This window comes from Palaemon carinicauda, chromosome 44 (assembly GCF_036898095.1).
Source record: "Palaemon carinicauda isolate YSFRI2023 chromosome 44, ASM3689809v2, whole genome shotgun sequence".
Lineage (NCBI taxonomy): Eukaryota > Metazoa > Arthropoda > Malacostraca > Decapoda > Palaemonidae > Palaemon > Palaemon carinicauda.
The window spans coordinates 21,254,873-21,268,366 of record NC_090768.1 but is presented as its reverse complement, the minus strand read 5'-3'; positions in this window follow the sequence as shown (position 1 = coordinate 21,268,366).

Genomic DNA, 13,494 nt, shown 5'->3' with positions numbered 1-13,494 from the left:
TATATATATATATATATATATATATACATATATATATATATATATATATATATATATATATATATATATATGTATATATACATATATATATATACAGTATATATATATACAGTATATATATATATATATATATATATATATATATATATATATATATATATATATTGGAAGTTAAGTGGCAGAAAAGGATTAGAAATGAAACTATAAGAGATTACTCGAGTGTCATATGTGGATGAAATCATGATGAGGGGTAGATGGAGATGGTTTGGGCATGCTCTTAGCGCTCCCCAAGAGATATTAGTTCACCAAACGTTTAGTTGAGCTCCGCAAAGCACTAGAAGAGTTGGAAGGCCTAGACATACATGGTTGAGGGCTACGAAGCGTGAAGTAGGAGATGATGAATGGAGAAGTATTGAATTAAAAGATGGAGATGACTGGCGAAATTTAACCAAGGCCCTTTGCGTTAATAGGCGTAGGAGGAGATGATGATGACATATAAATTTATAATATACAGTATATATCTATAACTATATATTCATATACCTATATATATAAATGTCTATATATATATATATATATATATATATATATATATATATATATATACATGTATAACATGTATATACACACACATTCTGTATCTATCTATCTATCTATCCATTTACATGTGTGTGTGTGTGTGTGTGTGTAATAAAAAGGCACCCGAGAACAATACTACTGCAGTCTCCGCCATCTCTGGCAGCTCATGCATGATACTTCCTATGCAGAAACCTACAATATATTCTCGCTTCTGTTTTATTTGCATCTATATATACAATATCCCTCAACACTTCTTTATTATTAAACAAGATATTCGAACTTCACATCCTTTCGACTCAATCTAATCCTAGTCTGACATATAAAGCTCTTTTACTTTCTAATAAATCAACATAATTATCCACTTTCCTTGGACATCCTAAATCACAAAATGGTATAGATTCTCTCCTTTTTGTATTTGGTGATTTTCGAAAACACCGAAGGACAAGAAAGGTAAGTTAAAATACTGCGTCCCACAGTCGCAATAAAGTGATTGTCAATAGCCTCATATGTATAGGACTCTCTGACATTCAGAGGGGCATTTCCTCCCGAAAGGAAGCCACAAACTATCACTTGGTGGTCTTCACAATCGGGACATGATTCACTACTCTTTTGTCAAGACGACTGGCAGCTCACTGCGGTATCTGCGACGCTAAAATTGTCAATGCACAAGAGTATTATATGTATATAACTGTAAAATAATGGAAGTTTAAAGAAATTTACTTTTACAGCATTATTCCTTCATAAATTTACGTAATTTGTATATCAAATTAACTGGGGTGGATAGGTAATATAGTTGGGTGTAGGAATTATTGTATTTCACATAATTTTAAAATATAAGATTTCGTAAATACTCCAACATAACTATACACACTTCATATATATTCAATATTCTTATATATATATATATATATATATATATATATATATATATATATATATTACGGTATAAATTATTACCTTATAAATATAAATATACACATACAGTATATATATATATATATATATATATATATATATATATATATATATATATATATATACTGTATGTGTATATTTATATTCATACGGTATATGATTTATATAATACACACACACACACACACATATATATATATATATATATATATATATATATATATATATACTGTGGTGTGTAAACCCAACGCATACAATAAGCAATCTAAAATATTTCTTCTCTTTAAAATCGTTAGAGAATTTGGAAAGGTTGAAATACATTTCTTATTCTTTTAGCCTTTAACATATACATCTAAATCATTTTATGGAAATCTTATTTTAATCATCATATCTATAAAGGGGATTGCAAAACTAAAGTATATTAGAGGTCACTTGATATAAATCCTTAGTTTTATCGAAAAGGCTGTTGTGAAAGAATAAATGGAATCAGGGCATCGATATTTCTTTCACGTAAATACAAGAATTCCTATGGGAATGCTGTGTGCGCTACTAAGATAATTGCCTTTAATGAAAATTGCATGAGAGTGAAGCTATGTCCAAAAGGAATTAGAAACAGCAGTCGGTCATGAAGACGTTCAAGTGACAGAAAAGATAATATGACAACGAATCAATGAATTCACAGCCAGAGTCCAACTAATTCAAATATATAGGTCATGGCGATGTGAAGACTACTGCTATACCACAACGGAAATCTAATAGCCCCGAACTTCTACGTGATGGAACAGAGATAGCAAGGCATAAGAAATTGTCAGTTCTCTAGGGAGGACATATCAAAATCAAGTAGCGACAAGCGAGATTCGGTATTATGTCATGATCAAACTGATCAGCTAAAAGAGACCCCTGCTGAAATTAGGTCTCGAAATTAGGAAGGTAAGCCCCCAAAATAAAAGGATAAAGTCAGTAGTCATAATGGAACACATCCTTCAACAACATGACGAGGGCAAAATAGACGCCATCAAATTTATTAAGTTTGTGGGTGATTATGGGTCGGGTTACTGTTCTGATACTGTGAAGACTTATAAGGCAGGGAACCCCCTGAGATTTATCCTCTCTCAGATCAATTCACTCCACACCAAGATCCTCATCTCCTACATACTTGGCACCTAAACATTGAAATCAGTACTAGAGTTCATTGACTTATTACACAAAAAAGGACCTAAAGAAGACATTGCCTCCTTTGTTGTGGAGAGCCTTTTCACTAATGCCTCCATCGAGGACACCATAAACACTATACGAGATTTAGTAAACAGATCTAAAGTGGAACTATAACCTATATCTGAGGATATCCTCTATGAGATACTGAGGGATAGTACCACGGAGGCGCTGTTCCACTCTCACTATGGTGAACTAATTCAAATAAAAAAAGATGATGTAGCCACGTGGTTCACTCTTGCGACTCTCTTCGCAAATATTAATGATTAGCATTAATAAGACCTTCATAGAACACAAAAAATAAAAAATCTATGGATACTACATCGATGACATCTTCGTCACGGCGATGATAACACACAACAATCAAGAGAAATTGCGTGTTCAACTTTACAATGGACCACAGTCAACAAAGAACCCTGCCAATACTCAATAAAATAGTTGAATATCAGGGCGACCAGTTCAAAACACCCGTGCATACATGATCAAGTGATGTAGGACGATACCTGAATGCTAAAGGAGAATGCCCTTAAAACATCCAAAAATTCAGTCGTAAGTGCTTTCTCAAAAAACATTCTCACAGCTCATCTTGATTACATGACAAATTACGACAAATATTTACTAATAACGGCCAACCACCCCACACACACACACACACACACACACACATATATATGTGTATATATATATATATATATATATATATATATATATATATATATATATATATATATATATATATATATATACACACCAGTGTAAGAGACTAAGTGACCGTCAAAATAATGGTTAAATATTTAGATAGATGTACACACATATGCGTACTCAACCCCCCCCCCCCCCCCTCACAAGGGTACTGTAGGACTAATACCTCTTCCCCTACCCGAGGACGGGGAGAACTGAGGGTGACTGGTAATATTAATAAAATGCATAATAATAATAATAATAATAATAATAATAATAATGATGATGATGATGATGATGATATATATATATAATAATATATAATAATATATATATATATATATATATATATATATAGTGGAGATATCTGCGTGTGAGTAGGAGGAGAGATGAGAATATAGGGGCATAGGATAAAATTTATCAAGGAAAGACAAAGTTATAAACAAAGACCTTTGAGACATCTTTTGTTGAATGAAGAGAGATATAACTTTCGAGGAGTGACAAAAACTTCACAGATACAGCTTAGAGATGTTATCTTTGTAAGATTTATATCTGGAGGAGGGCAGTAATGGAGAAAGAAATCTAGAGAGATGATTACCTTAAGCAAGGTCCATGAGCTGAAATACAGAGCTGGATAATCGTGTTTTATGGCTCTTCGGTAAATTTGAAAGAATCGAAAAAGAAACGTTTATAGAAAACGTATTTACTATTTGGAAGTCTTGGAAGGAGAGGCAGGCCTAATAAGACCAGGTAAAGCAATGTTGTGGAAGTTTTAGAAAGAGGATGCTTTAATACCCAGAAGCATGTGAACGTATAAGTAATGGTGAGTACACAATAACGTGCTCTCTGAGTAAAGTATGAAGTAAGAATGGGTCCATCCCTGATTCAGTAGTTGAGGGTATGAAAGTGGCAGTCACCGTCTTAAATGTACTTTAGGTCCTACTTAATATGAATACTGAAGTGGGCTTAACACCACAGGCAGTTCCAAACCATGAAAGTAAATAACTCGATAGAGCTGCAATGAAGTGACATCTAACTGCAGTACCTTATCAATTCCAAGATGCTTTAGGAATAATAAACAGAAACAACTTGGCAATTTCAGATTATTCAGTTTAATGATAGGACTCGACTAGCAGGCTTCCATGTAAAAAAGAATCCCATATGTGCAAAAGAAACCAAAATGGGGGCAAAGAGAAGAATATTGTGTAGGAAAATATAAAAACAGAAAAATCAGACCGATATAAATATCTACATACATATAGTTTCTTCTTCCTGCTATCTACAAACTATGCAATTTCGCCTTTCCCAATGCTATTCAAATTTATGTAAACTTCCCTATTTCAAGAAGCGGATATGCTACTACCTTCGGGGTTATATCCAAATTTTTAATCCCGACATTTTATTTTTTGGTGAAATTCCATTCAAAACTGAATTTGAGATTTTCCCTAAAATTAATTGTCAAGCCTCGACCATGCTAAGCGTTGAATATCAATGAAATCAAACCACCACCACACAAGTTATTGAATAAATAAAAGCCTGACGGACAGACAAACATAAAACTACGTTCCTACGCGCGACCGCTGTAAAAAAATCCTGATATATTTTCCATAACAGCAAGGGAACAAAATGACTGTTCATCCAATGGAAAATGTTTTGAGCGAAGAATAAAGCCAGCAACAAAAGCATTACCTAGATAGTCGAGGGAAACGGAGAATCTAAGAATGAACAAGAAATATGACGAAGAAATTAAAGTCAACGACAAAAGCGCAAAATATGATTGAAATGAAGGACTCGTTTTAAATCAGGAGTAAACACTGCACTAAAAAGATTTACATGGATAACGATATGCAAACAAAAGCGAATCGGTATCAACAAACTCCGAGAGATCGACGTTGATAAACAATGGGCAAATTTTACTGGACATCGAAATATAATACTACGAAATACAAAAAGTCAATCTAATTAGAATCGCGCTGTTAACGCGAAATCTCATCTGTAAAAAAAGGATAAAACTGCAGATGAAAAGTTGACGCTGCAAAATTGAGGGATGCGGGAAAAACCCTGAATAAATTGAAAGCTAACAAATATGAATAAGGGAGTGATCCGCGGAGGGGAGTCGCTAATCGCTGATAAGGCAAAATTATGCAGAATGACAGAACACCATAAAAGCAACCTAAATTATGAACAGGGGGAACGAGAACAGGGAAAGAGAGACACTACAGTAGATAACTCCTGATCGACCTGCCACCATGATCTATTACAATGCAATACGCGTCCCATACGCGTTACGCCTTTCAGGGAAGATGGACGATTTCCCCTCGCATCTTCACTGCAAAGATGAGGAGATGCGGTACAATGGCTCTGATGAGTTCGAAGTTAGTTGATTTGGAGGGCGAGGTTTTCACAAGCCATAAAAAATTGAACTATATCTAAGGCTTATATATGGTATTTTCGTGAAGCCATTTTAAGCGTCGACTCTTCCAAACCGGTGCGTATATAAATATAAATACACCGCATAATACTAACATTGCTTAAAACAGACCAACAAACCTGAACGTAGGAAGGATACATAATAAGACTGCGAGCTAAAACGGTTATATAGTTTATTGAATAGAGCGTCTGCAGGGCAGGGACTGAACAATAATTTGGGGGAAGGCAGAGAAGGGGTGCATACTAAAACAGCTGATGCAGGTTGGGGCAAGCAAAATATTGAGAGAGGGCCGGCCATTAGGGCAGGTTAAAACGCTTCAAATAGAGGAGAACAAAATAGGAAATAGAACAACGAACAAAAATAGAAAATTGGAGGTCAGAAGGGGTCTGCATGAGGCCTGTAAGTAGTATAAAAGGGCTCTTGAAGTGAAAGGCTAAATCATAAATTGAAAAAAAAGTACAGGTGGAGGCTTATTCTTATATATATATATATATATATATATATATATATATATATATATATATATATATATACATATATATGTATATATATAGAGAGAGAGAGAGAGAGAGAGAGAGAGAGAGAGAGAGAGAGAGAGAGAGAGAGAGAGAGAGAGAGAGAGAGAGAGAGAGAGATGAATTCTAATTTGGGTGAAATTTCGATTAGCGAAATTAGAAGTTTTATGGCAAATTTTGATAAATTCCCTTTTACCCGAAACCTCTACACAAATGAATAAATTAATTAATTTAATGCATTCATCTTGGACGGAGATTTGGCATGGTTCCCTAAAAATAGATTTGAGATCTAATGACAAATACAGGGCATTTGTTTAATTTGTTGTGGAATTCAAACTGAAATTGTATTAATTCTGCTTGCTATGAACGGCATATAGTTTCAAAATGTCTAAACAAACGGACAATATTCAGTTTCTGGATATAGTTTTAGAACTACTAAAAAACTGAAAAATTTTCAGTTACGAAGCAGTCTCTGAATTACAAAAAAAAAAAAAAAAAAAAAAAAAAAAAAAAAAAAAATTATTTTCAAAATCACAACGATTAATCTGACGGGTGATTTTGATTTTCCAAAAGGTATAACGTTAGTAAATATACTGCACAAAGATAAGACCTTAAATTGGTGTAGCCAAAAAAATAACTCCATTTATACCCAATCCCTATCCCTTCCCTTATTTTTTCGTTCGTTCCTTCTTTCTCCCAAATTTATCAATGTCTTGCCCATTCCCACATTCTGGAGAGTTTACTGATCAACACTTAAGACCCTTATATTCCTGACCTCAGGCTCTATTCGCCTTTCTTTTCTACTTGGCTCATAAGTCAAAACGGGGTTCGGTCCCCAAGGAATTGGATGATGCCTCCACAGAAGAAAGCATTACAACCTTGTTAATCACTCTCGGTAGCAGTTTCCTGACAAGAATTTTGAGTTTTGGATTGGATTTATTGATTTGGGCTACATAGCCTCGCGCCGGGGCCCATAAAGCATTCAGCGCCGAAGTGCAGGTAAAACTTAGAAGACGGTAGACAGCAAGATGGATGAAAAGAAGCAAAACCGGAGGTAAAGTATGGAATCGAGAATGAACTGGAACTTCGTCGAGCATCATAGATAAGTTTTCGACCATATGACATTCTCTTTAAGCTGGGACGAGGTATATCGAAGATGGTACTTGGTCCTCCCTGACAGGTCAGAAGAGACACACAGACTAATAAGGATAACACCTATGAACAGCTTGCCATCCTTCTGACCCAGCAGATAAAGTATAATGGCTGCCACAGAATAATTGGCCAAGTACATAACCTCGCTCCCGGCAATATTTCAATATCAGCGTTTTATTATCCATAGATCTATATGAAATTTCCTCACAGTACAGAATTGAGTTAATACTTCTCTTTCTGCAAAAAAAATACTGCATGTTCATGCGTAAAATCGAAATAAAACTTAGGCCACACTGCCTTAACCTAGCAATAGCATCACAACATCTGAAAATAAGTTTCCATATATCATTTCTGCAGTCTGCATGCTCATAATCACTTGGGTTTACTCTTATTTGAAAAGCTTTTCATGATTGAGTTATTTGGCCTCCAATTAGTGGTGTTTATGTAAGACAAGATTATGTGTATCAGGCATTTGCATCACATTGTATCTGTGTGATTGACACATTTTTCATTAATGTTAAGATGTTTCAAATGTGTAAAGTTCTCAGTATTTTATGATTAAATTTTAAGGGTAAAATACCACTGAAAATAACATTTAAATTTGGTATGTACTGTACAGTAATATGTATCAGAGTCGACCTAAGTATGTTTATTTTACAGTTTCGTATTTTTCAGTTACAAGTATAATTTTATCTTTACGGATGTTATGTATTATGCTGAGTTATTAACCCTATTATTGACAACCTCTTGTCTGTGTTTAACCAGACACCGGTTTTGTGTATGAATAGAGAGCCTACGGCATCACTGTGACCTATCACCATCAGTGACCTATATTAGTTTCTCGTTACTATGATAATGTTAAGACCATCGCTTGCTCCCTTGTCTTCATGCTTTGTTCGTTTTTACTTTGACATTTTTGATTGTCAGCTTTCAGATCCATTTTTTTATTTCATTATTTACCTCATATCTTAACTCAACTGCTTTAGCAATTTATTCCAAAGTTCATTTTAGTACCACGGTGAATATTTCTCTTTTATGCATAAATTGTTATTTTTTTCTTTCCTTGCTAATATTCAACTTGGGGATTTTACAAAGAATTACAGAATTGTGTCTTGTAAGAAAATAACTTGATGTATTAAGAAATTGCTGGTGAAAATTTTCATTTGCATTTTACGGTAAGTTTATGCAGGTAGTGCAATCCACCATTGAGATATTTATCCAGTTATAACAAGTGGAGCAGAGTAATGAAGAGTTTACCACGCCCTATTTAAGCGAGCATAGTGGAGATTGCATAAGAAAAGAGGAAACCTTTTTTAGTATTCCCTTTTGGAATTTTCCTGTTGTTTGGCATGTACGGGGTTCAAGTTCAAGAGCTAAGAAGGTAAAACCTTAGGAATTGTAAACTATATTTTGATTCTTACAATACGGTATCATTGAAGATAATTTTGCATTTTAATTAGTAGGTCGATTTTGCCGAGTTCATAGGCTAAAAAAAATTATATTTCCCATTCTGTACTGTACTGACCCGATTAATGAAGGAAGCTTCGCTTGAAAAGTTCTCAGGTAATTTGTCCAATTATTGTCAGTGTTTGTACTCCTGCATCGGGTGTACATGATTTAGTAAGTTCGTGTTAAAATTCGAATGGCCTTCCTAAGTACGAAAGTGCTGTAATTTCTATATTAGAGAAACTATGGTATTTAAATATGATCAATGTTATCATCGAAATCCGTGGTATATACAGATAGGACGAACACAGGTGAATTAGTTGGGTTTTAACCCGTGTGACTTTAAACTGCATTGTAGGCTATTTAGATGGACAGGTCGATCTTATATACGGGAACTACAGGCATGTGATAGTTATTTTCATAGATTATTTTCATATATAGCTTGATAGATTTGAAGTTTTCTGGCATCCTGACATATTTAGCTTGAAAATAATAATAATGGGGGATAATCTGAATTTATACTACATGTTCATCTTTTCATTGCAATCGTTAACCACTTGTTCCAACCTAATTTGTTGATATAATTCGAAACTAAATTGCGACGTAAGAGACCTTGTTCCTATCTTTGCATGTTGGGAAATCTCCCTTGCAAGTCACTAGATTATCATCGCTCATTTGCATAATAATTATTTTACCTCCTCTCTCTTTATCTAATTCATTTGATAAAGAACGGTTTGCAATTTCTACAGAACCTTCATGTCAGCTTGCTGCCCTTGCATCATAACAACTTGAGTATCAACCCTTCTCGGCTAATGATCGGTTTTCCCATTACGATAACCATTGCGTTTTCCACTTACGTAAGTAATGAATTTAGTTCCTTTGCTGTTCCCTCGCAGAGGATATATGAGATCTGAACTTTTAGGGCAAACAATTTCTAGCCAATTCTTTAGAGATTTGAATGTATTAATATTAGCTCTCCTCTCTCTCTCTCTCTCTCTCTCTCTCTCTCTCTCTCTCTCTCTCTCTCTCTTAGAAGTCAGGATGCCAGAAAACTTTCAATCAATCAATCAATCTCTCTCTCTCTCTCTCTCTCTCTCTCTCTCTCTCTCTCTCTCTCTCTCTCTCTTCAGACACTTTAAAACAAGAAAAGCTGAACACATGATTATGCTTTACAAAACTTATGTAGGTAGTACACTAGAGTACTGCAATGTGATATGGTACCCTCACTACCAAAAGGATATTGCACAAATAGAGAGTGTGCAAAGGTCCTATACTGCTAGAATAGAAGAAGTTAAGGACCTTGACTCCTGGGAAAGACAGCAATTTTTAAAACTGTACAGTCTAGAAAGGGGAAGAGAACGCTACATGATAATACAAGCATGGAAACAAATAGAAGGAATTACTGAAAACATCATGGAGCTAAAAATATCAGAAAGAGCAAGCCGAGGTAGATTAATAGTGCCAAAAACTATACCAGGAAAACTAAGGAAGGCGCACAGGACATTAATCCACTACGCACCAGCATCGATAATGCAGCGACTATTTAATGCGCTGCCAGCTCATCTAAGAAACATATCAGGAGTGAGCGTAGATGTGTTTAAGAATAAGCTCGATAAACACCTAAGATGCATCCCAGACCATCAAAGACTGGAAGATGCAAAATACACCGGAAGATGCATTAGCAACTCTGGTGGATATACGAGGTGCCTCACACTGAGGGACCTGGGGGAACCCAAACATAGAATAAGGAAATAAGGTAAGTAAGGCTCTCTCTCTTGAACGAATATTAAAATGTCCGTTATGTAATCGACATTCTCTCTAGATAATTGTTCTTCCACGCTCATTACTTGCTGTATTAAAATGCAAGGCTCACTGTGATTGTGATGTCTGATTCGTAAACCAAGACCTCTCATTCAAAAGTGCTACAACGACGTTTGATTTTTCTTATCATCAGAATTGAAATTCCTGTGCATTCTAGAAATTAAATCATAGTTTTAAATATTATAGAAAAACTATTTACCACTAACTTAACACACAGCTGACATATGGAAGGTGCTTTCTCAACACAAAGTCTGGTAGAAAGGACGGGCCAAATTAACTTACGGCTAAGGGTAAGATGCTTGTCTTGTTGCTAATGGTAATCCATATGCATTCCCCCTCCAATTCTACAACAAACAAAACAGATAAAGGATAAATCAGAAAACCGAGAGAATAAAAAAACGCTCTAGACAAATGAGGTTGGGACACCCAGCAGGTAAACTGTCTTAAGAATTCGTCAAAGGAATTTCGAACACAAAGAGGAAAGCACGGGAACAGATCTCTATCTCTCTCTCTCTCTCTCTCTCTCTCTCTCTCTCTCTCTCTCTCTCTCTCTCTCTGTGAAGATTTTTGAAAACTGAAAAGCGCTTTAATGGTCTTCCGAGAACTAATATAACTTCATAATTAGTATTAATAATAATTACATGTGATTAAACGTAATCAGGTACATGTCTCAAGGTTTAGTCCTATACTTATAGGTATGGTTATGTATATAATTAGTACGTTTATTCCTCAGTTTCTTGACTATCAATTCATAAATGTTACGACAAAATAGAAGTAACTTTCTTAATAATTGAAAATTGAACTACGCCAATTTACCATGAGAGAGAGAGAGAGAGAGAGAGAGAGAGAGACTTGCTGAACATAATAGAGCTATTCGTATTGAAACTTCCAGTGACGAATCCTGGAAACTACTTACCATCTGAATCTTCGGGTATAGTGGATGGCGCAACAAATTCTCATGGGAGAATACCCTTGTGTGTGAGGATGCCTGTGTGTGTGTGTGTGTGTGTGTGTGTGTGTGTGTGTGTGTGTGTGTGTGAGAGGAGGCAGTTATTCATCAGTTTCCTATTAATGAGCATCAAATCAAATGACCAAGGGTCAACAACCTACTAAATATTTTCAAGGCCAAAATACAGAAGCTGATATCAGTTTAAGTGGCTTTTTCGGTTATTTATTTACTCATGATAAAATAACTACAATGCCTTAGTTCCATCATACTGAATATCCACCAGTTACATCATAAGCTTTCTCTACGGCTGAGGCAAAACCTATCTTCATTCCTTTACTCTCTCATTTCTCTCACAACTTTCATAACAGACTTCATCCACACAACCTCTTCCCAAATAAGGCAGCACTTCTCTTAGTAATCTTGTCTTCTCATATGAAATCTTACCACAAATACTATTACTAAAGGCCGCATTGCAACCTCATTGAAAAAGCAGGATGTCAAACGTCAGAGGTTCCCAATTGGGAAAACAACAAAGTGAGGAAAAATTTAGAAGTAAATAAGTAAACTATATGAGATAAAGACTAAGGTATACAGTTGTAAGCTCATACAGTTCATCAGATCACATCTATCATTTTTTTCTAATACAAAGGAACACTTTTCCTCGTGCAATTTTTGGGAATCTTTACCTCACTCATCTATACACTGCGCACTCAGGTCATCCATTTAGGAGTGTGAAACCGAGAAAAAAAAATGTTGAAAGAGAATGGTTTTACTATACCGGGAGTGCAAGAATATTTGCCCTATGAAGGCGAGTGATGCCACGTTGTAGACGTTATTGAAAGAAAATATTCGTACTCGGTGTAATTCATAAAAAGACAAATATGTCTAATTTTGAACGAAATATCAAGTACACTGCAAAATGAAAAAAAAAAAATTCATGCAAGCACTTAATTTTAATTCGCTTAAAAAATATGTCAGTTTTCGGTATCGAAAACAAACCCCCCTGACCTCACCAACATACACTATCTACAGACATGTTTGGGAAAAGAGGACCATCGAACTGGAACTTTTGCTCAGAAACAAACACAGATGGAGAAACGAACAAGCAAAACAAGTTACCTCTGCCATCAAAGTGTGCAACAGAGACAAATGCATTCTGCATTCTTGCAGTTCCCCCTCTACCCGAGCAATTTCGTTACTCCACGTCAGAAACAGTCAATAATTTCGCAGGGGTACAACTCCAACTTGAAATTCGGTTTCCGCCTGATGATACCAATGCCAATCTTTAGTTCCTACATTTATTTTTCTCACACTAGTAGTTATTTCAAGAGTACCACAGGGTGTATAAGTTCGTCTTTCAATTTGACATCCTATACATTCGTGTAGCCATCAGACTTCTTATATACGTATCGATTTATACATAGGCTAGTGATTAAATAAAATATAAACAGCCATAGAAACCCGCTTTTTTGGCTATACGTATATTCCCTTTAACATGGGGACAGCGGGAAATCTTTAGAGATGAGATTGATGGCACCACGTTCTCCTCCATACATACTGCGATTAATATAGTCATCTAACTACTAAACAACTATTCCCGTGCCTAGATTACTAAAGACTCAATTGTTTTAATGTAATATGTCCTTGCTGCTCGTCCCATCCCGGGATACGAACCCGAGCCCGTAGCTTGTTATTCAAGCGCGTTACCAGATCTACAATTACAACAACAAAGATGAAATATACAGACAGTCAGAATGATATGAGCAACGAAAGCTCGATCTATAGAAAGACGA